We start from the raw sequence: 20657 nt of genomic DNA, 5'->3' as shown, positions 1-20657 counted from the left end.
GGGTGTAGCGAAATGCTTGTGTTTCTAGCTCCGACTGTACAGTAATATTCAATTCAATTCAATTCAAGGGGCTTTATTGGCATGGGAAACATGTGTAAACATTGCCAAAGCAATAAAGTAGATAATATACAAAAGTGAAATAAACAATAAAATGAACAGTAAACATTACACTCACAGAAGTGCCAAAAGAATAAAGATATTACAAATGTCATATTATCTATATATACAGTGTTGTAACGTTGTGCAAATGGTTAGAGTACAAAGGGGAAAATAAATAAACATAAATATGGGTTGTATTTACAATGGTGTTTGTTCTTCACTGGTTGCCCTTTTCTTGTGGCAACAGGTCACAAATCTTGCTGATGTGATGGCACACTGTGGTATTTCACCCAGTAGATATGGCAGTTGATCAAAATCGGGTTTGCTTTCAAATTCTTTGTGGGTCTGTGTAATCTGAGGGAAATATGTGTCTCTAATATGGTCATACATTGGGCATGAAGTTAGGAAGTGCAGCTCAGTTTCCATCTCATTTTGTGGGCAGTGTGCACATAATCTGTTGGCCTACAGCGGCCTTTCTCAATAGCAAGGCTATGCTCATTGAGTCTGTACATAGTCAAATATTTCCTTAAGTTTGGGTCAGTCACAATGGTGAGGTAATCTGCCACTGTGTACTCTCTGTGTAGGGCCAAGTAGCATTCTAGTTTGCTCTGTTATTTGTTAAGTCTTTCCAATGTGTCAAGTAGTTATCTTTTTGTTTTCTCATGATTTGGTTGGGTCTAATTGTGCTGCTGTCCTGGGGCTGTGTGGGGTGTGTTTGTGAACAGAGCCCCAGGACCAGCTTGCTTAGGGGACTCTCCTCCAGGTTCATCTCTCTGTAGGTGATGGCTTTGTTATGGAAGGTTTGGGAATCGCTTCCTTTTAGGTGGTTGTACATTTACATTTACATTTAAGTCATTTAGCAGACGCTCTTATCCAGAGCGACTTACAAATTGGTGCATTCACCTTATGACATCCAGTAGAACAGTCACTTTACAATAGTGCATCTAAATCTTAAAGGGGGGGGTGAGAAGGATTACTTATCCTATCCTAGGTATTCCTTAAAGAGGTGGGGTTTCAGGTGTCTCCGGAAGGTGGTGATTGACTCCGCTGTCCTGGCGTCGTAAGGGAGTTTGTTCCACCATTGGGGGGCCAGAGCAGCGAACAGTTTTGACTGGGCTGAGCGGGAACTGTACTTCCTCAGTGGTAGGGAGGCGAGCAGGCCAGAGGTGGATGAACGCAGTGCCCTTGTTTGGGTGTAGGGCCTGATCAGAGCCTGGAGGTACTGAGGTGCCGTTCCCTTCACAGCTCCGTAGGCAAGCACCATGGTCTTGTAGCGGATGCGAGCTTCAACTGGAAGCCAGTGGAGAGAGCGGAGGAGCGGGGTGACGTGAGAGAACTTGGGAAGATTGAACACCAGACGGGCTGCGGCGTTCTGGATGAGTTGTAGGGGTTTAATGGCACAGGCAGGGAGCCCAGCCAACAGCGAGTTGCAGTAATCCAGACGGGAGATGACAAGTGCCTGGATTAGGACCTGCGCCGCTTCCTGTGTGAGGCAGGGTCGTACTCTGCGGATGTTGTAGAGCATGAACCTACAGGAACGGGCCACCGCCTTGATGTTAGTTGAGAACGACAGGGTGTTGTCCAGGATCACGCCAAGGTTCTTAGCGCTCTGGGAGGAGGACACAATGGAGTTGTCAACCGTGATGGCGAGATCATGGAACGGGCAGTCCTTCCCCGGGAGGAAGAGCAGCTCCGTCTTGCCGAGGTGCAGCTTGAGGTGGTGATCCGTCATCCACACTGATATGTCTGCCAGACATGCAGAGATGCGATTCGCCACCTGGTCATCAGAAGGGGTAAAGGAGAAGATTAATTGTGTGTCGTCTGCATAGCAATGATAGGAGAGACCATGTGAGGTTATGACAGAGCCAAGTGACTTGGTGTATAGCGAGAATAGGAGAGGGCCTAGAACAGAGCCCTGGGGGACACCAGTGGTGAGAGCGCGTGGTGAGGAGACAGATTCTCGCCACGCCACCTGGTAGGTGCGACCTGTCAGGTAGGACGCAATCCAAGCGTGGGCCGCGCCGGAGATGCCCAACTCGGAGGGGTGGAGAGGAGGATCTGATGGTTCACAGTATCGAAGGCAGCCGATAGGTCTAGAAGGATGAGAGCAGAGGAGAGAGAGTTAGCTTTAGCAGTGCGGAGCGCCTCCGTGATACAGAGAAGAGCAGTCTCAGTTGAATGACTAGTCTTGAAACCTGACTGATTTGGATCAAGAAGGTCATTCAGAGAGAGATAGCGGGAGAGCTGGCCAAGGACGGCACGTTCAAGAGTTTTGGAGAGAAAAGAAAGAAGGGATACTGGTCTGTAGTTGTTGACATCGGAGGGATCGAGTGTAGGTTTTTCCAGAAGGGGTACAACTCTCGCTCTCTTGAAGATGGAAGGGACGTAGCCAGCGGTCAGGGATGAGTTGATGAGCGAGGTGAGGTAAGGGAGAAGGTCTCCGGAAATGGTCTGGAGAAGAGAGGAGGGGATAGGGTCAAGCGGGCAGGTTGTTGGGCGGCCGGCCGTCACAAGACGCGAGATTTCATCTGGAGAGAGAGGGGAGAAAGAGGTCAGAGCACAGGGTAGGGCAGTGTGAGCAGAACCAGCGGTGCCGTTTGACTTAGCAAACGAATTTAACCTCTCTTTTCTGGATTTTGGTAACAAGCGGGTATCGGCCGAATTCTGCTCTGCATGCATTATTTGGTGTTTCATGTTGTACACAGAGGATTTTTTAAATATCTAACAAGTAATATCTAAAAATTTCACAAGATATGCCCAATACACACACATCTAAGTAAAGAAATGGAATTAAGAATATATAAATATATGGACTGGGAATGTCAGAGCAGCATAGACTAAGATACAGTAGAATAGAATACAGTAGATACAGTACATATGACATGAGTAATGCAACACATGTAAACATTATTACAGTGAATAGAGTTCCATTTATTAAAGTGGCCATTCTAATTTCTAATTTCTATGGTGTTACCTTCTTCCTGTGACGGTGTGAGAGCCTGCAGAGGCTCTCAGTGATTGGTTCCTCTCAAACGCTGACAGGAAGTCACCAAGGGCCGCTTCTGATGCAGAGATAACCAATGCAACATAACCAGAGAAGATATCTGAAAACACACACACAAACTCAGCAACACATCATATTGTGTTGCAGGAGAGAAGCTCTGAGAGAATACACAACACACACACACACACACTCTAATGTTCCTTGAAGTGGATCCCACACTTTGTTGGATCTCATTCTGGAACAGGCTGTATGCGTATCTTAGACCCTGAAGGAGCTGCTGGGATTGGTTCGCCTGCAGAGAGGACAGCCCCCTTTGGAATTGAAGCTCTGCCTCCACAGCCTTTAACTGACACACACAGAGACAAAAGTGTGCCTTACTGTGTGTGTGTATGTGTGCTAGCCTACCTGGAGCCATGCCATACACAACACATGGTTGTGTGTGTGTGTGTGTGTGTGTGTGTGTGTGTGTGTGTGTGTGTGTGTGTGTGTGTGTGTGTGTGTGTGTGTGTGTGTGTGTGTGTGTGTGTGTGTGTGTGTGTGTGTGTGTGTGTGTGTGTGTGTGTGTGTGTGTGTGTGTGTGTGTGTGTGTGTGTGTGTGTGTGGGAGGGAGGGCTTGTGCAGCCCGTGTAGCTCTCTGTTGGGCTCCGCGGGACATAAAGGGGAGCAGGGGCAGAATATCCTTCACCTCAAACTCCACACACGCATTCTGTTGCTCAGGCTGCACCTGAAACACAGATATACACAAACGTGTGTGTGCGCATGAGTGTGTGTGTGTGTTTGTTTGACAGTGTGTAGTAACAGAGAAAAATGTGTACTTGAAGAGAAACCAGGTCATTAAGCAGCAGAGAGAGGATCAGACATATTTATTCAACAGAAACTAGATTAATAATGATCTCTTCATCTGGGCTTCAGTTTCACACCCTGAGGGAGTTGCAGAGGAAGGGGGTCAGAAGATGGGCCCAGTTGCTGTTGAGAGAGGAGTATTGCTAAGCCTTCCTGTTAGTAATCCCTGGCCCATGGCTGTGGACAAAGAGGTGGAACAGACACACAGACAGACTACACTGGGTGGAATAGTTACAGCATTCCCTTCATAGATGTTCATCTCACAGTCCTGTGTGTTTCCCAGTGTTCATCATCAACAGCCAATGTCTAATGTGTGAGTCAGTGTGACTGTGAAACCGTGGCTCAGCTCATAAGCAGTTGTCTCTATGGTTCGGGCACAGATGGGTGGACACCTGCTCCACATGGCACAACATCACTCACAACATAGTAAGGCAAGACAAGTACACACACACACCCAAACACACACGCACGCACACAGCCAGTGACAGATCTGGGCACAACATGAAGGACTTCTTCCTACTTCCTTGGGAGAAAGGAAAGAGTGGAGGAAGAAGAGATGGGAAAACTGAGAGTCAGGCCAGAGAGAGAGACCAGGGTGTGTGTGTGTGTGTGTGTGTGTGTGTGTGTGTGTGTGTGTGTGTGTGTGTGTGTGTGTGTGTGTGTGTGTGTGTGTGTGTGTGTGTGTGTGTGTGTGTGTGTGTGTGTGTGTGTGTGTGTGTGTGTGTGTGTGTGTGTGTGTGTGTGTGTGTGTGTGTGTACAGTGGGGAGAACAAGTATTTGATACACTGCCGATTTTGCAGGTTTTCCCACTTACAAAGCATGTGGAGGTCTGTCATTTTTTATCATAGGTACACTTCAACTGTGAGAGACGGAATCTAAAACAAAAATCCAGAAATTCACATTGTATGATTGTTAATTAATTAATTTGCATTTTATTGCATGACATAAGTATTTGATACATCTGAAAAGCAGAACTTAATATTTGGTCCAGAAACCTTTGTTTGCAATTACAGAGATCATATGTTTCCTGTAGTTCTTGACCAGGTTTGCATAAACTGCAGCAGGGATTTTGGCCCACTCCTCCATACAGACATTCTCCAGATCCTTCAGGTTTCAGGTCTGTCGCTGGGCAAAACAAACCTTCAACTCCCTCCAAAGATTTTCTATTGGGTTCAGGTCTGGAGACTGGCTAGGCCACTCTAGGACCTTGAGATGCTTCTTACGGAGCCACTCCTTAGTTGCCTGGCTGTTTGTTTCGGGTCGTTGTCATGCTGGAAGACCCAGCCATGACCCATCTTCAATGCTCTTACTGAGGGAATGAGGTTGTTGGCCAAGATCCCGCGATACATGGCCCCATCCATCCTCCCCTCAATACGGTGCAGTCGTCCTGTCCCCTTTGCAGAAAAGCAACCCCAAATAATGATGTTTCCACCTCCATGCTTCATGGTTGGGATGGTATTCTTGGGGTTGTACTCATCCTTCTTCTTCCTCCAAACACGGCGAGTGGAGTTTAGACCAAAAAGCTCTATTTTTGTCTCATCAGAACACATGACCTTCTCCCATTCCTCCTCTGGATCATCCAGATGGTCATTGGCAAACTTCAGATGGGCCTGGACATGCGCTGGCTTGAGCAGAGGGACCTTGCGTGCGCTGCAGGATTTTAATCCATGACGGCCTAGTGTGTTACTAATGGTTTTCTTTGAGACTGTGGTCCCAGCTCTCTTCATGGAGCCCCAGACCGAGGGTGATTGGCCGTCATCTTGAACTTCTTCCGTTTTCTAATAATTGCGCCAACAGTTGTTGCCTTCTCACCAATCTGCTTGCCTATTGTCCTGTAGCCCATCCCAGCCTTGTGCAGGTCTACAATTTTATCCCTGATGTCCTCACACAGCTCCCTGGTCTTGGCCATCGTGGAGAGGTTGGAGTCTGTTTGATTGAGTGTGTGGACAGGTGTCTTTTATACAGGTAACGAGTTCAAACAGGTGCAGTTAATACAGGTAATGAGTGGAGAACAGGAGGGCTTCTTAAAGAAAAACTAACAGGTCTGTGAGAGACGTAATTCTTACTGGTTGGTAGGTGATCAAATACTTATGTCATGCAATAAAATGTTAATTAATTACTTACAAATCATACAATGTGATTTTCTGGATTTTTGTTTTAGATTCCGTCTCTCACAGTTGAAGTGTACCTATGATAAACATTTCAGACCTCTACATGCTTTGTAAGTAGGAAAACCTGCAAAATCGTCAGTGTATCAAATACTCGTTCTCCCCACTGTATATATATTTTTTTTTCACCTGGGGTGTGTAAGGTCCTATAAGGCTGAGTGGCAGTAGGTCTGTGCAGCAGGACTCCAGAGCAGACAGACACACAGACATCTGACACTGAAGACGCTCGTATATATGATGTGATAGTGAAGAATCAAATGCTGGTAACTAGAAAGAACTAAACACTCACTGCACAGGGTTGTTGTAAAACCGGGGATGTATTCATTAGTCGCACACCGTAGCAAAACGCTTTACTCTATAGCACAATGTTTTGCAACGGATCAACAAATGGCAACATATTCAGTTTATTCTGAAATTCTTCCAACTGCCACCAGTCTGACACCAAAACATTGACAACAAATAGATAATGACATAGTAAAATAAATATGTGTGTAAAAATATATATATAAATGATATTTCATGCTGAAACCCTCATATTAAACACCAATGGTATTCACTAAGTTGATGGTTTATACACTGAAAAAATGTATAAACGCAAACAATTTCTAAGATTTTACTAAGGAAATCAGTCAACAGAAATTCATTCATTAGGCCCTAATCTATGGATTTCACATGACTGGGAATACAGATGTGCATCTGTTGGTCACAGATACCTTTAAAAAGGGTGGTGGAGTGGTGTGACCACCATTTGCTTCATGCAGCGCGACACATCTCCTTCGCATAGAGTTGATCAGGCTGTTGATTGTGGTCTGTAGAATGTTTTCCCACTCCTCTTATTATGTATAAGTTGCTATATATTGGCGATAACTGGAACACGCTGTCGCACACGTCGATCCAGAGTAGAGGTCGACCGATTAATCGGAATGGCTGATTAATTAGGGCCGATTTCAAGTTTTCATAACGATCGGAAATCAATATTTTTGGGCGCAGATTTACCTTTATTTAACTAGGCAAGTCAGTTAAGAAGACATTCTTATTTTCAATGACGGCCTAGAAACGGTGGGTTAACTGCCTTATTCAGGGGCAGAACGACAGATGTTCACCTTGTCAGCTCGGGGGATCCAATCTTGCAACCTTACAGTTAACTAGTCCAACACAATAACGACCTGCCTCTCTCTCGTTGCACTCCACAAGGAGACTGCCTGTTACGTGAATGCAGTAAGCCAAGGTAAATTGCTAACTAGCATTAAACTTATCTTATAAAAAACAATCAATCATAATCACTAGTTAACTACACATGGTTGATGATATTACTAGATATTATCTAACGTGTTATCAATTCCCGAGACGAGGCTGGTGTAACCGAAGTGAAATGGCTGGCTTGTTAGCGCGTGCTAACTAGAGGGACGGAAGCTATACGGTTACACTGTTAATACTGAAGTGCCTATAAGAACATCCAATAGTCAAAGGTTAATGAAATACAAATGGGACAGAGATAAATAGTCCTATAATTCATATAATAACTACAACCTAAAACTTCTTACCTGGGAATATTGAAGACTCATGTTAAAAGGACCCACCAGCTTTCATATGTTCTCATGTTCTGAGCAAGGAACTGAAAAGTTTGGCTTTCTTACATAGCACATATTGCACTTTTACTTTCTTCTCCAACACTTTGTTTTTGTATTATTTAAACCAAATTTAACATGTTTCATTATTTACTTGAGGCTAAATTGATTTTATTGATGTATTATATTAAGTTAAAATAAGTGTTCATTCAGTATTGTTGTAATTGTCATTATTACAATTTGTTTTTTTTTAAATCGGCCGATTAATCGCTATCAGCTTTTTTGGTCCTCCAATAATCAGTATCAGTATCGGCGTTGAAAAATCATAATCGGTCGACCTCTAATCCAGAGCATCCCAAAACATGCTCCATGGGTGTAACGTCTGGTGAGTATGCAGGCCATGGAAGAACTGGGTCATGTTCAGCTTCCAGTAATTGTGTACAGATCCTTGCGACATGGAGCAGTGCATTATCATGTTGAAACATGAGGTGATGGCGGCTGATAAATGGCACAACAATGGGCCTCAGGATCTCATCATGGTATCTCTGTGTATTCAAATTGCCATCGATAAAATGCGATCGTGTTCATTATTCCTATCTAATGCCTGCCCATACCATAACCCCATCGCCACCATGGGGAACTCATGCTGTCTGCCATCTGCCCAGTTGAACAGTTGAAACCGAGATTCCTCCGTGAAGAGCACACTTCTCCAGTGTGCCAGTGGCCATCGAAGGTGAGCATTTGCCCACTGAAGTCGGTTACGACGTCAAACTGCACTCAGGTCAAGAACCTGGTGCGGACAACGAGCACGCAGATGAGCTACCCTGAGACGGTTTCTGACAGTTTGTGCAGAAATTCTTTGGTTGTACAAACCCACAGTTTCATCAGCTGTCCGGGTGGCTCGTCTCAGACGATCCCGCAGGTGAAGTAGCCGGATGTGAAGGTCCTGGGCTGACGTGGCATGATTGCAGTTGTTAGGCCAGTTGGACGTACTGCAAAATTCTCTAAAATTACGTTGGAGGCGGCTTACGGTAGAGAAATGTAATTAAATGATCTGGCAACAGCTCTTGTGGACATTCCTGCAGTCAGCATGCGAATTGCACGCTCCCTCAAAACTTGAGACATTTGTGGCATTTTGTTGTATGACAAAACTGCACATTTTAGTGGCCTTTTATTGTCCCCAGCACAAGGTGCACTTATATCATGTTGTTAAGTCAGCTTCTTGATATGCCACACCTGTCAGGTAGATGGATTATCTTGGAAAAGGAGAAATGATCACTAACAGTGATGTAAACAAATGTGTGCCAGAAATTTGAGAGCAATGAGCTTTTTGTGTGTATGGTATCTGGGATCTTCTATTTCAGCTCATGAAACATGGTACCAACACTTTACATGTTGCGTTTATATTTTTGTTCAGTGTTTTTAGGATAATGTTTTACAGCTTTGTCATAAATGTTTTTGTTGTTGAAAATCATCTTGAATTATTTCATATATTTTACATGTGATAAGGCTAAACAGGGGGCCAGAGATAATTACTAACACCTGTGAAAATCTGAAGTACCCAAAAGAGCCACTAGATGTCTTGTGATAGATTACATAAAATCCTTGAAAGATACCAAAATTCTAGTAGTTTACTAGTAAACTTTGAAAGGTTCCTTTTGATCCCTAGTAGTAGCAAGGTGAAGAGGTCTACTTGGAGAGAAGACAGGTCATTAAAGCAGCAGAAAGAGGATCAGGGATATTTATTCAACAGAAACTAAACTCATGGGTTTAGTCCAAAGGAAAACATTTAGAAACAGAAACGAGAGTTTCTATTGAAGAAATGTAGGAATGTCCCTCCCCCTTTCGCTCCCTTTGCTTCCATTTGTTCCTAGTGAATACACCTTGCGAAGTACGTATAGAGGACAGAGACAGGAGGCGCTCGCACATCACTCAGGGTGCAGTCTCAGGGCAGGGGTTGTTGCAGGGGTGGTATCCAGGGTGGTTGCTAGGGCCCAGGATGTGTGTGAGTGTGTGTTTGTGTCCCTGCAGGTGTCTAAACAGCTGGCTGAAATCACACTCCTCTGCTGGACACACAGACAAATAGAAATAAAGATAAGATTTTAATGAACATGTTCAAGTTAACAGGACTAACCATTAAGTTAGCTGGACGCTGGATGCTGTCAATTCGGCTGTAGACCGGGTGGGGCCAGCACCCAGAGAGAACTTCCACTGTATTCACCTACACACAGACAGCGTGACATTTCAGAGAGCAAGAGAGAGAGATTCATGTTTTGAGACAGACATCAGGACAGTTGAGGCCAACAGGCATACAGAGAGTAAAGCTTATTAACAGGGTTTGAGATGAGGCTACTAACAAATACTGCACATCACTAAAACATAGCCTGTAGGTGTCATTAATAGTTCAAACATGGAGAATAGAGGATTACATTATGAGGTTGTTCCTCTATGTATCGCTCTCTCATTCAACACCGTTTAATAATCACTCCACAGGACACGTTCTCTCGTGTTCTACAAGTACCCAATCCTCCTGAAAAACACACATGCACACGCATACACACGTACACACACCGATACACACACACACATGATAATAGTATTTGTGTGGAACAAAGGCTGTCAGGTTGTAATATGTGACCTTGGTTCCTTCTGCAATGACCTTTAACCATGTTAGCTTCATGACACACATATCCACCTGTTTGTTTTACTATCCTTGTGGGGACCAAACAATTGATTTCCATTCAAAATCCTATTTTCCCTTAAACCCCTAACCCTAACCTTAACCCCAAACCTAATTCCTAAACCCCTAACCCTAACCTTAACCCCAAACCTAATTCCTAAACCCCTAACCCTAACCCTAACCTTAACCCCAAACCTAATTCCTAAAACCCTAACCCAAACCTTAACCACAAACCTAATTCCTAAAACCCTAACACTAACATTAACCAGAAACCTAACCCATATGCCTAAAATAGCCTTTTCCTAATTTCCCTTGTTTTACTATCCAAAAATCACACACACAACCAGAAAACATGACCTGATATGGTTCAGTGTTCAATAACAGCAAAACCAATCAGCATTTTCCTTTCAGTGTGTGTGTTTGTGTGTATTTGCATGTGTGTGTGTGTGCATGCTTGCGTGTACTGAGCATAGCTAACACTAGTCGTCTCTGGGAATATGAAGTAATATGAAGTAATCAATCAAATGATAACTAATCAATCACATCATATACAGTTTATGATGTACAGTTGATTTTCTATCTGTCTGTCTGAGCATGAAGAATTTTAGTGGTCCTTCTGTAGCTCAGTTGGTAGAGCATGGCGCTTGTAACGCCAGGGTAGTGGGTTCGATCCCCGGGACCACCCATACGTAGAATGTATGCACACATGACTGTAAGTTGCTTTGGATAAAAGCGTCTGCTAAATGGCATATATTATTATTGCTGACTTCTCCTGGAAAACCTGGATCCAGGGTTTGATTGAATCGGGTAATAGATATGTTATTGGAACACAAAGACATCCGTGAAAGCAGCAGGCATCACACCTTATTGACAGTAAAACATGACAAGGTCTTATTGTGAATAGAATCTTTACCTACCACAACCTCACCCTTCAATTGCATCTGGGGGTCAGAATGTGCTGTTGTAGCTGACACGGAGAGAACACGGGTCACTTGTTCACATCACAGTTTAGGGAGGGTGAGTGACCAATGGGAGAGCAGGGATGATTGGAGTTGATTTACGTTCCTGACATAACTGTGTCAGTGTGTGTGTGTGTGTGTGTGTGTGTGTGTGTGTGTGTGTGTGTGTGTGTGTGTGTGTGTGTGTGTGTGTGTGTGTGTGTGTGTGTGTGTGTGTGTGTGCGTGTGTGCGTGTGTGTGTGTGTGTGTGTGTGTGTGTGTGTGTGTGTGTGTGTGTGTTCTGATCATTCAGACCAAATGATTACACACATTTTACATCATGACACACACATCACTTAGACAAAGTGTGACCTTTTACACTAGAACAATACTTCCATGCTACAAGATACAAACTGTTGGCCTCATTCAGACTAACTGATTACCTCCATGTCTTTCTGACTTCATCCAATCAGTTGTTAAGTCCCGTCTTCAACGACAAATGGTGGACAGGCATTTAATTTCACGCTCACGCCATTACCGACGTCACTCACTGTATGTGTGTGTGCCATCGCTCAGAACCCGCTCTCCTCGCCTGTCACACTCAGTAATGGAATCATTGGGAATTATGTCCTGTCTGCCACCGCTTGGTAGATACTTATAAATTACATACAGACACACACACACACACACACACACACACATGCACACACATGCACGCACACACACCAGAGCATGTGAGCGGAGTTGAACGGTTGGAAATGCTGCTCATCGCTCATGGCACTGAGCTTGAGTACCGCTCTCGCAAAAACCGCTCTGCTAAAAACCGCTCTGCTAAAAACCGCTCTGCTAAAAACCACTCTGCTAAAAACCACTCTGCTAACAACCGCTCTGCTAAAAACCACTCTGCTAAAAACCACTCTGCTAAAAACCACTCTGCTAAAAACCACTCTGCTAAAAACCACTCTGCTAAAAACCGCTAAAAACCACTCTGCTAAAAACCGCTAAAAACCACTCTGCTAAAAACTAAAAACCGCTCTGCTAAAAACCGCTCTGCTAAAAACCGCTCAAAACCGCTCTGCTAAAAACCGCTCTGCTAAAAACCGCTCTGCTAAAAACCACTCTGCTAAAAACCACTCTGCTAAAAACCGCTCTCTGCTCTGCTAAAAACCGCTCTGCTAAAAAAAACCGCTAAAAACCACTCTGCTAAAAACCACTCTGCTAAAAACCGCTCTGCTAAAAACCGCTCTGCTAAAAACCGCTCTGCTAAAAACCACCTGCTAAAAACCGCTCTGCTCTGCTAAAACCGCTCTGCTAAAACCACTCTGCTAAAAACACTCTGCTCTGCTAAAAACCGCTCTGCTAAAACCGCTCTGCTAAAAACCGCTCTGCTAAAAACCGCTCTGCTAAAAACCGCTCTGCTAAAAACCGCTCTGCTAAAAAACCACTCTGCTAAAAACCGCTCTGCTCAAAACCGCTCTGCTAAAAACCGCTCTGCTAAAAACCGCTCTGCTCAAAAACCGCTCTGCTAAAAACCGCTCTGCTAAAAAAAACCGCTCTGCTAAAAACCGCTCTGCTAAAAACCGCTAAAAACCACTCTGCTAAAAAAAACCACTCTGCTAAAAACCACTCTGCTAAAAACCGCTCTGCTAAAAACCGCTCTGCTAAAAACCGCTCTGCTAAAAACCGCTCTGCTAAAAACCGCTCTGCTAAAACCGCTCTGCTAAAAACCACTCTGCTAAAAACCACTCTGCTAAAAACCACTCTGCTAAAAACCGCTCTGGCAAAAACCACTCTGCTAAAAACCACTCTGCTAAAAACCACTCTGCTAAAAACCGCTCTGGCAAAAACCACTCTGCTAAAAACCGCTCTGCTAAAAACCGCTCTGCTAAAAACCACTCTGCTAAAAACCACTCTGCTAAAAACCGCTCTGCTAAAAACCACTCTGCTAAAAACCGCTCTGCTAAAAACCGCTCTGCTAAAAACCACTCTGCTAAAAACCACTCTGCTAAAAACCGCTCTGCTAAAAACCACTCTGCTAAAAACCACTCTGCTAAAAACCGCTCTGCTAAAAACCGCTCTGCTAAAAACCACTCTGCTAAAAACCACTCTGCTCTTTCAGGAAAAAAAACTGCCGCTCCAAATTCGCTCCATTCATTAAAATCACAATTTAACCAACACCCATCTTATTTCTCTGACTACCTGGAAGTACCATTTGGTTTGAAGTATTGAAACCAAACCATATGGATTTGAATGAAAAGTATTTGAATAAACATGAAAAACTGAAATAGGCTATAATTTCAAATAGGCTACATGTCATATTAAACAGCATATCACTCTAAATAGGTCAGGAGCCAGACAGGAAGCCTATGATGGAACAGTTCATTATTTAGGCCATATTATCTCAATTATTTCAAGGCTCTAGCCTACAAAATAAATACATTGTGAAGCATTTGCGAGTGCGACACAATAGGCTGGTAGAGATATAACGTATTCAGCATTTAAACAACATTTTGTGGTATTAAATCATTATAGTCTATACATTGCGCATATAGGCTGTGACTTAAATACAAATTAAATGAAAAAAATACTTAATAGTGCCTTTGAATTCATTTCTAGAATTAATCTTTAAAACAGGATTTTAGCCAGTCTGTGGCTTCAGGCTCATGCGATGGAGTCTGGAGAGCAGGTCAGCAGCAGAGAATATCCTCTCCACACCTGCAGAGCCACTGGGGAGGCTAAACACCCTTTTGGCCACTCTTGCCAGGCTGGGCAGAGATACAGAGTTGTTTTTTATTTTTCTGTAGGTCAGCCTAAAGGTTTTTAAACCAATCAAAACAGAAAGCTCCTTGAACGTGGGAATATGCCAGGTCTATTGTGCCAAAATCAATTATGGCCTATTGTATAGATAATAGAACAAAAATGAACAAAACGTTTAAGAGATCAGATGTTTTGTTTATAAATACTTTGCTACAATGACACACTTAGCGATCTACCCACCTCATTTCTTTCTTTGAGCTTGTGCTCGTAGTAAGTACACCATCATGCTTTTGGGATATGTGTCTTTTCAGATTCCACAAAGATTATTTAATTGTGGACAATACATCCCCACACTCCCTCTTTTGCTCTTGGTCCTCATATTCGTTAGTCACCTTGATTTAGCACCTTGTGTGTTTTATCAGTTTCTTTATGACAATATTTAGGGAATTCTATGACAGTAGCTACAGTAAGGGGCTATAGCCGAACACAAGTAGCACTGAAATCGTGAAGTGAGCGATACTGGAGCTAAATTGGAGAGTGCGAGATGGCCGACGCTCCAGCCTTTGGGAATCTCGCTCCGCGCTCCAGTCAGATTAGACCCGCTCTGCTCCAGCTCCAGTCAGATTAGACCCGCTCTGCTCCAGCTCCAGTCAGATTAGACCCGCTCTGCTCCAGCTCCAGTCAGATTGGACCCGCTCTGCTCCAGTCAGATTGGACCCGCTCTGCTCCAGTCAGATTGGACCCGCTCTGCTCCAGTCAGATTAGACCCGCTCTGCTCCAGTCAGATTGGACCCGCTCTGCTCCAGTCAGATTGGACCCGCTCTGCTCCAGTCAGATTGGACCCGCTCTGCTCCAGCTCTAGTCAGATTAGACCCGCTCTGCTCCAGCTCCAGTCAGATTGGATCCGCTCTGCTCCAGCTCCAGTCAGATTGGACCCGCTCTGCTCCAGTCAGATTAGACCCGCTCTGCTCCAGCTCCAGTCAGATTAGACCCGCTCTGCTCCAGCTCCAGTCAGATTAGACCCGCTCTGCTCCAGTCAGATTGGACCCGCTCTGCTCCAGCTCTAGTCAGATTAGACCCGCTCTGCTCCAGTCAGATTGGACCCGCTCTGCTCCAGTCAGATTAGACCCGCTCTGCTCCAGTCAGATTGGACCCGCTCTGCTCCAGTCAGATTAGACCCGCTCTGCTCCAGTCAGATTGGATCCGCTCTGCTCCAGCTCCAGTCAGATTGGACCCGCTCTGCTCCAGCTCCAGTCAGATTAGACCCGCTCTGCTCCAGTCAGATTGGATCCGCTCTGCTCCAGCTCCAGTCAGATTGGACCCGCTCTGCTCCAGCTCCAGTCAGATTGGACCCGCTCTGCTCCAGCTCCAGTCAGATTGGACCCGCTCTGCTCCAGCTCCAGTCAGATTGGACCCGCTCTGCTCCAGCTCCAGTCAGATTGGACCCGCTCTGCTCCAGCTCTGCTCCAGCTCCAGTCAGATTGGACCCGCTCTGCTCCAGCTCCAGTCAGATTAGACCCGCTCTGCTCCAGTCAGATTGGATCCGCTCTGCTCCAGCTCCAGTCAGATTGGACCCGCTCTGCTCCAGCTCCAGTCAGATTGGACCCGCTCTGATCCAGCTCCAGACACAAACACAACAATATAGTGACATGTTATAATCTAGACAGGGCCATGTTACATCACTCACCCCCTCATAGAAATTAAAACAAGATGTCTTTAACAGAGAGGTAGTAACATATTCAACGAGCGAGAGGCAGTAACCTATTCTACCAGAGAGAGAGATAGACAGTAACCTATTCTACCAGAGAGAGAGAGAGAGAAAAAGAGAGAGAGAGAGAGAGAGAGAGAGAGAGAGAGAGAGAGAGAGAGAGAGAGAGAGAGAGAGAGACAGTAACCTATTCTACCAGAGAGAGAGAGAGAGAGACAGTAACCTATTCTACCAGAGAGAGAGAGGTAGTAACATATTCTACCAGAGAGAGAGAGAGAGAGAGAGAGAGAGAGAGAGAGAGAGAGAGAGAGAGAGAGAGAGAGAGGCAAGAAGGGCATTCTATGCCATCAAAAGGAACATAAATTTCAACATACCAATTAGGATATGGCTAAAAATACTTGAATCAGTCATAGAGCTCATTGCCCTTTCTGGTTGTGAGGTCTGGGGTCCGCTCACCAACCAAGACTTCACAAAATGGGATAAACACCAAATTGAGACTCTGCACGCAGAATTCTGCAAAAATATCCTCCGTGTACAATGTAGAACACCAAATAATGCATGCAGAGCAGAATTAGGCCGATACCCACTAATTATCAAAATCCAGAAAAGAGCCGTTAAATTCTATAACCACCTAAAAGGAAGCGATTCCCAAACCTTCCATAACAAAGCCATCACCTACAGAGAGATGAACCTGGAGAAGAGTCCCCTAAGCAAGCTGGTCCTGGGGCTCTGTTCACAAACACACCCCACAGAGCCCCAGGACAGCAGCACAATTAGACCCAACCAAATCATGAGAAAACAAAAAGATAATTACTTGACACATTGGAAAGAATTAACAAAAAAACAGAGCACACTAGAATGCTGTTTGGCCCTAAACAGAGAGTACACAGCGGCAGAATACCTGACCACTGTGACTGACCCAAATGAAGGAAAGCTTTGACTATGTACAGAATCAGTGAGCATAGCCTTGCTATTGAGATAGGCCGCCGTAGGCAGACATGGCTCTCAAGAGAAGACAGGCTATGTGCTCACTGCCCACAAAATGAGGTGGAAACTGAGCTGCACTTCCTAACCTCCTGCCCAATGTATGACCATATTAGAGAGACATATTTCCCTCAGATTACACAGATCCACAAAGACTTTGAAAAACAAATCCAATTTGATAATTGATGATTTGTTAAAACACTGAATATATATAATATGACATTTGTAATGTCTGTATTGTTTTGAAACTTCTGTATGTGTAATGTTTACTGTTAATTGTTCATGTTTATTTCACTTTATATATTATCTACCTCACTTGCTTTGGCAATGTTAACACATGTTTCCCATGCCAATAAAGCCCTTGAATTGAATTGAATTGAATTGAGAGAGACAGTAACCTATTCTACCAGAGAGAGAGAGGTAGTAACCTATTCTACCAGAGAGAGAGAGAGAGAGAGAGGTAGTAACCTATTCTACCAGAGAGAGAGAGAGAGAGAGAGAGAGAGAGAGAGAGAGACAGTAACATATTCTACCAGAGAGAGAGAAAGAGAGAGAGGTAGTAACCTATTATACCAGAGAGAGAGAGAGAGAGAGCGGTAGTAACCTATTCTACCAGAAAGAGAGAGAGAGAGAGAGAGAGCGGTAGTAACATATTCTACCAGAGAGAGAGAGAGAGGTGTAGTAACATATTCTACCAGAGAGAGAGAGAGAGCGGTAGTAACATATTCTACCAGAGAGAGAGAGGTAGTAACATATTCTACCAGAGAGAGAGAGAGAGTAGTAACCTATTCTACCAGAGAGAGAGAGCGGTAGTAACATATTCTACCAGAGAGAGAGAGAGAGAGAGAGCGGTAGTAACATATTCTACCAGAGAGAGAGAGAGCGGTAGTAACATATTCTACCAGAGAGAGAGAGAGAGAGCGGTAGTAACATATTCTACCAGAGAGAGAGAGAGAGAGAGAGCGGTAGTAACCTATTCTACCAGAGAGAGAGAGAGAAAGAGAGCGGTAGTAACATATTCTACCAGAGAGAGAGAGAGAGAGAGAGCGGTAGTAACATATTCTACCAGAGAGAGAGAGCGGTAGTAACATATTCTACCAGAGAGAGAGAGAGCGGTAGTAACATATTCTACCAGAGAGAGAGAGAGAAAGAGAGCGGTAGTAACATATTCTACCAGAGAGAGAGAGAGAGAGAGAGCGGTAGTAACATATTCTACCAGAGAGAGAGAGAGAAAGAGAGCGGTAGTAACATATTCTACCAGAGAGAGAGAGAGCGGTAGTAACATATTCTACCAGAGAGAGAGAGAGAGAGAGAGAGAGAGGTAGTAACATATTCTACCAGAGAGAGAGAGAGAGGTAGTAACATATTCTACCAGAGAGAGAGAGAGCGGTAGTAACATATTCTACCAGAGAGAGTAACATATTCTACCAGAGAGAGAGAGAAGAGAGCGGTAGTAACATATTCTACCAGAGAGAGAGAGAGCGGTAGTAACATATTCTACCAGAGAGAGAGAGAGCGGTAGTAACATATTCTACCAGAGAGAGAGCGAGAGCGGTAGTAACATATTCTACCAGAGAGAGAGAGAGCGGTAGTAACATATTCTACCAGAGAGAGAGAGAGAGAGCGGTAGTAACATATTCTACCAGAGAGAGAGAGAGAGAGAGAGAGAGAGAGAGAGAGAGAGAGAGAGAGAGAGAGAGAGCGGTGAGTAACATATTCTACCAGAGAGAGAGAGAGAAAGAGAGCGGTAGTAACATATTCTACCAGAGAGAGAGAGAGAAAGAGAGCGGTAGTAACATATTCTACCAGAGAGAGAGAGAGAAAGAGAGCGGTAGTAACATATTCTACCAGAGAGAGAGAGAGAAAGAGAGCGGTAGTAACATATTCTACCAGAGAGAGAGAGAGAGAGAGAGAGAGAGCGGTAGTAACATATTCTACCAGAGAGAGAGAGAGAGAGAGAGCGGTAGTAACATATTCTACCAGAGAGAGAGAGAGAGAGAGAGAGAGAGAGAGCGGTAGTAACATATTCTACCAGAGAGAGAGAGAGAGAGAGCGGTAGTAACCTATTCTACCAGAGAGAGAGAGAGAAAGAGAGCGGTAGTAACATATTCTACCAGAGAGAGAGAGAGAGAGCGGTAGTAACATATTCTACCAGAGAGAGAGAGAGAGAGAGAGAGAGAGAGAGAGAGAGAGAGAGAGAGAGAGAGAGAGAGAGAGAGAGAGAGCGGTAGTAACATATTCTACCAGAGAGAGAGAGAGAGAGAGCGGTAGTAACCTATTCTACCAGAGAGAGAGAGAGAGAGAAAGAGAGCGGTAGTAACATATTCTACCAGAGAGAGAGAGAGAGGTAGTAACATATTCTACCAGAGAGAGATAGAGAGAGAGCGGTAGTAACCTATTCTACCAGAGAGAGAGAGAGAGGTAGTAACATATTCTACCAGAGAGAGAGAGAGAGAGAGCGGTAGTAACATATTCTACCAGAGAGAGAGAGGGAGGTAGTAACATATTCTACCAGAGAGAGATAGAGAGAGAGAGCGGTAGTAACATATTCTACCAGAGAGAGAGAGAGAGGTAGTAACATATTCTACCAGAGAGAGAGAGAGAGAGAGCGGTAGTAACCTATTCTACCAGAGAGAGAGAGAGAGAGAAAGAGAGCGGTAGTAACATATTCTACCAGAGAGAGAGAGAGAGAGAGGTAGTAACATATTCTACCAGAGAGAGAGAGAGAGGTAGTAACATATTCTACCAGAGAGAGAGAGAGAGAGGTAGTAACATATTCTACCAGAGAGAGAGAGAGAGGTAGTAACATATTCTACCAGAGAGAGAGAGAGAGGTAGTAACATATTCTACCAGAGAGAGAGAGAGAGGTAGTAACATATTCTACCAGAGAGAGAGAGAGAGGTAGTAACATATTCAACCAGAGAGAGAGAGAGAGGTAGTAACATATTCTAGAGAGAGAGAGAGGTAGTAGAGAGAGAGAGAGAGGTAGTAACATATTCTACCAGAGAGAGAGAGAGAGGTAGTAACATATTCTACCAGAGAGAGAGAGAGAGAGTAGTAACATATTCTACCAGAGAGAGAGAGAGAGGTAGTAACATATTCTACCAGAGAGAGAGAGAGAGGTAGTAACATATTCTACCAGAGAGAGAGAGAGAGAGAGAGAGTAACATATTCTACCAGAGAGAGAGAGAGAGGTAGTAACATATTCTACCAGAGAGAGAGAGAGAGGTAGTAACATATTCTACCAGAGAGAGAGAGAGAGGTAGTAACATATTCTACCAGAGAGAGAGAGAGAGGTAGTAACATATTCTACCAGAGAGAGAGAGAGAGGTAGTAACATATTCTACGAGAGAGAGAGAGAGAGCGGTAGTAACCTATTCTACCAGAGAGAGAGAGCGGTAGTAACATATTCTACCAGAGAGAGAGAGAGAGAGAGAGTAGTAACCTATTCCACCAGAGAGAGAGAGAGAGACAGTAACATATTCTACCAGAGAGAGAGAAAGAGAGAGAGGTAGTAACCTATTCCACCAGAGAGAGAGAGAGAGGTAGTAACCTATTCTACCAGAGAGAGAGGTAGTAACCTATTCTACAAGAGAGAGAGGTAGTAACCTATTCTACCAGAGAGAGAGAGAGAGGTAGTAACCTATTCTACAAGAGAGAGAGGTAGTAACCTATTCTACAAGAGAGAGAGGTAGTAACCTATTCTACAAGAGAGAGAGGTAGTAACCTATTCTACAAGAGAGAGAGGTAGTAACCTATTCTACCAGAGAGAGACAGAGAGAGAGGTAGTAACCTATTCTACCAGAGAGAGAGAGAGAGGTAGTAACCTATTCTACCAGAGAGAGAGAGAGAGAGAGTAACATATTCTACCAGAGAGAGAGAAAGAGAGAGAGGTAGTAACCTATTCC

General features: G+C 44.3%; 1 pseudogene; it reads right to left on the bottom strand.

The window, feature by feature from the left end:
• Positions 1 to 1081: 1081 nt before the first annotated feature.
• The window catches only part of LOC124034920, a 31069-nt pseudogene continuing 11493 nt past the window's right edge, over positions 1082 to 20657 (bottom strand).

Source organism: Oncorhynchus gorbuscha, linkage group LG05 (assembly GCF_021184085.1).
Source record: "Oncorhynchus gorbuscha isolate QuinsamMale2020 ecotype Even-year linkage group LG05, OgorEven_v1.0, whole genome shotgun sequence".
Classification (NCBI taxonomy): domain Eukaryota; kingdom Metazoa; phylum Chordata; class Actinopteri; order Salmoniformes; family Salmonidae; genus Oncorhynchus; species Oncorhynchus gorbuscha.
The sequence above is the reverse complement of the archived record's forward strand: the minus strand, read 5'-3'. Positions and strand labels throughout refer to the sequence as shown.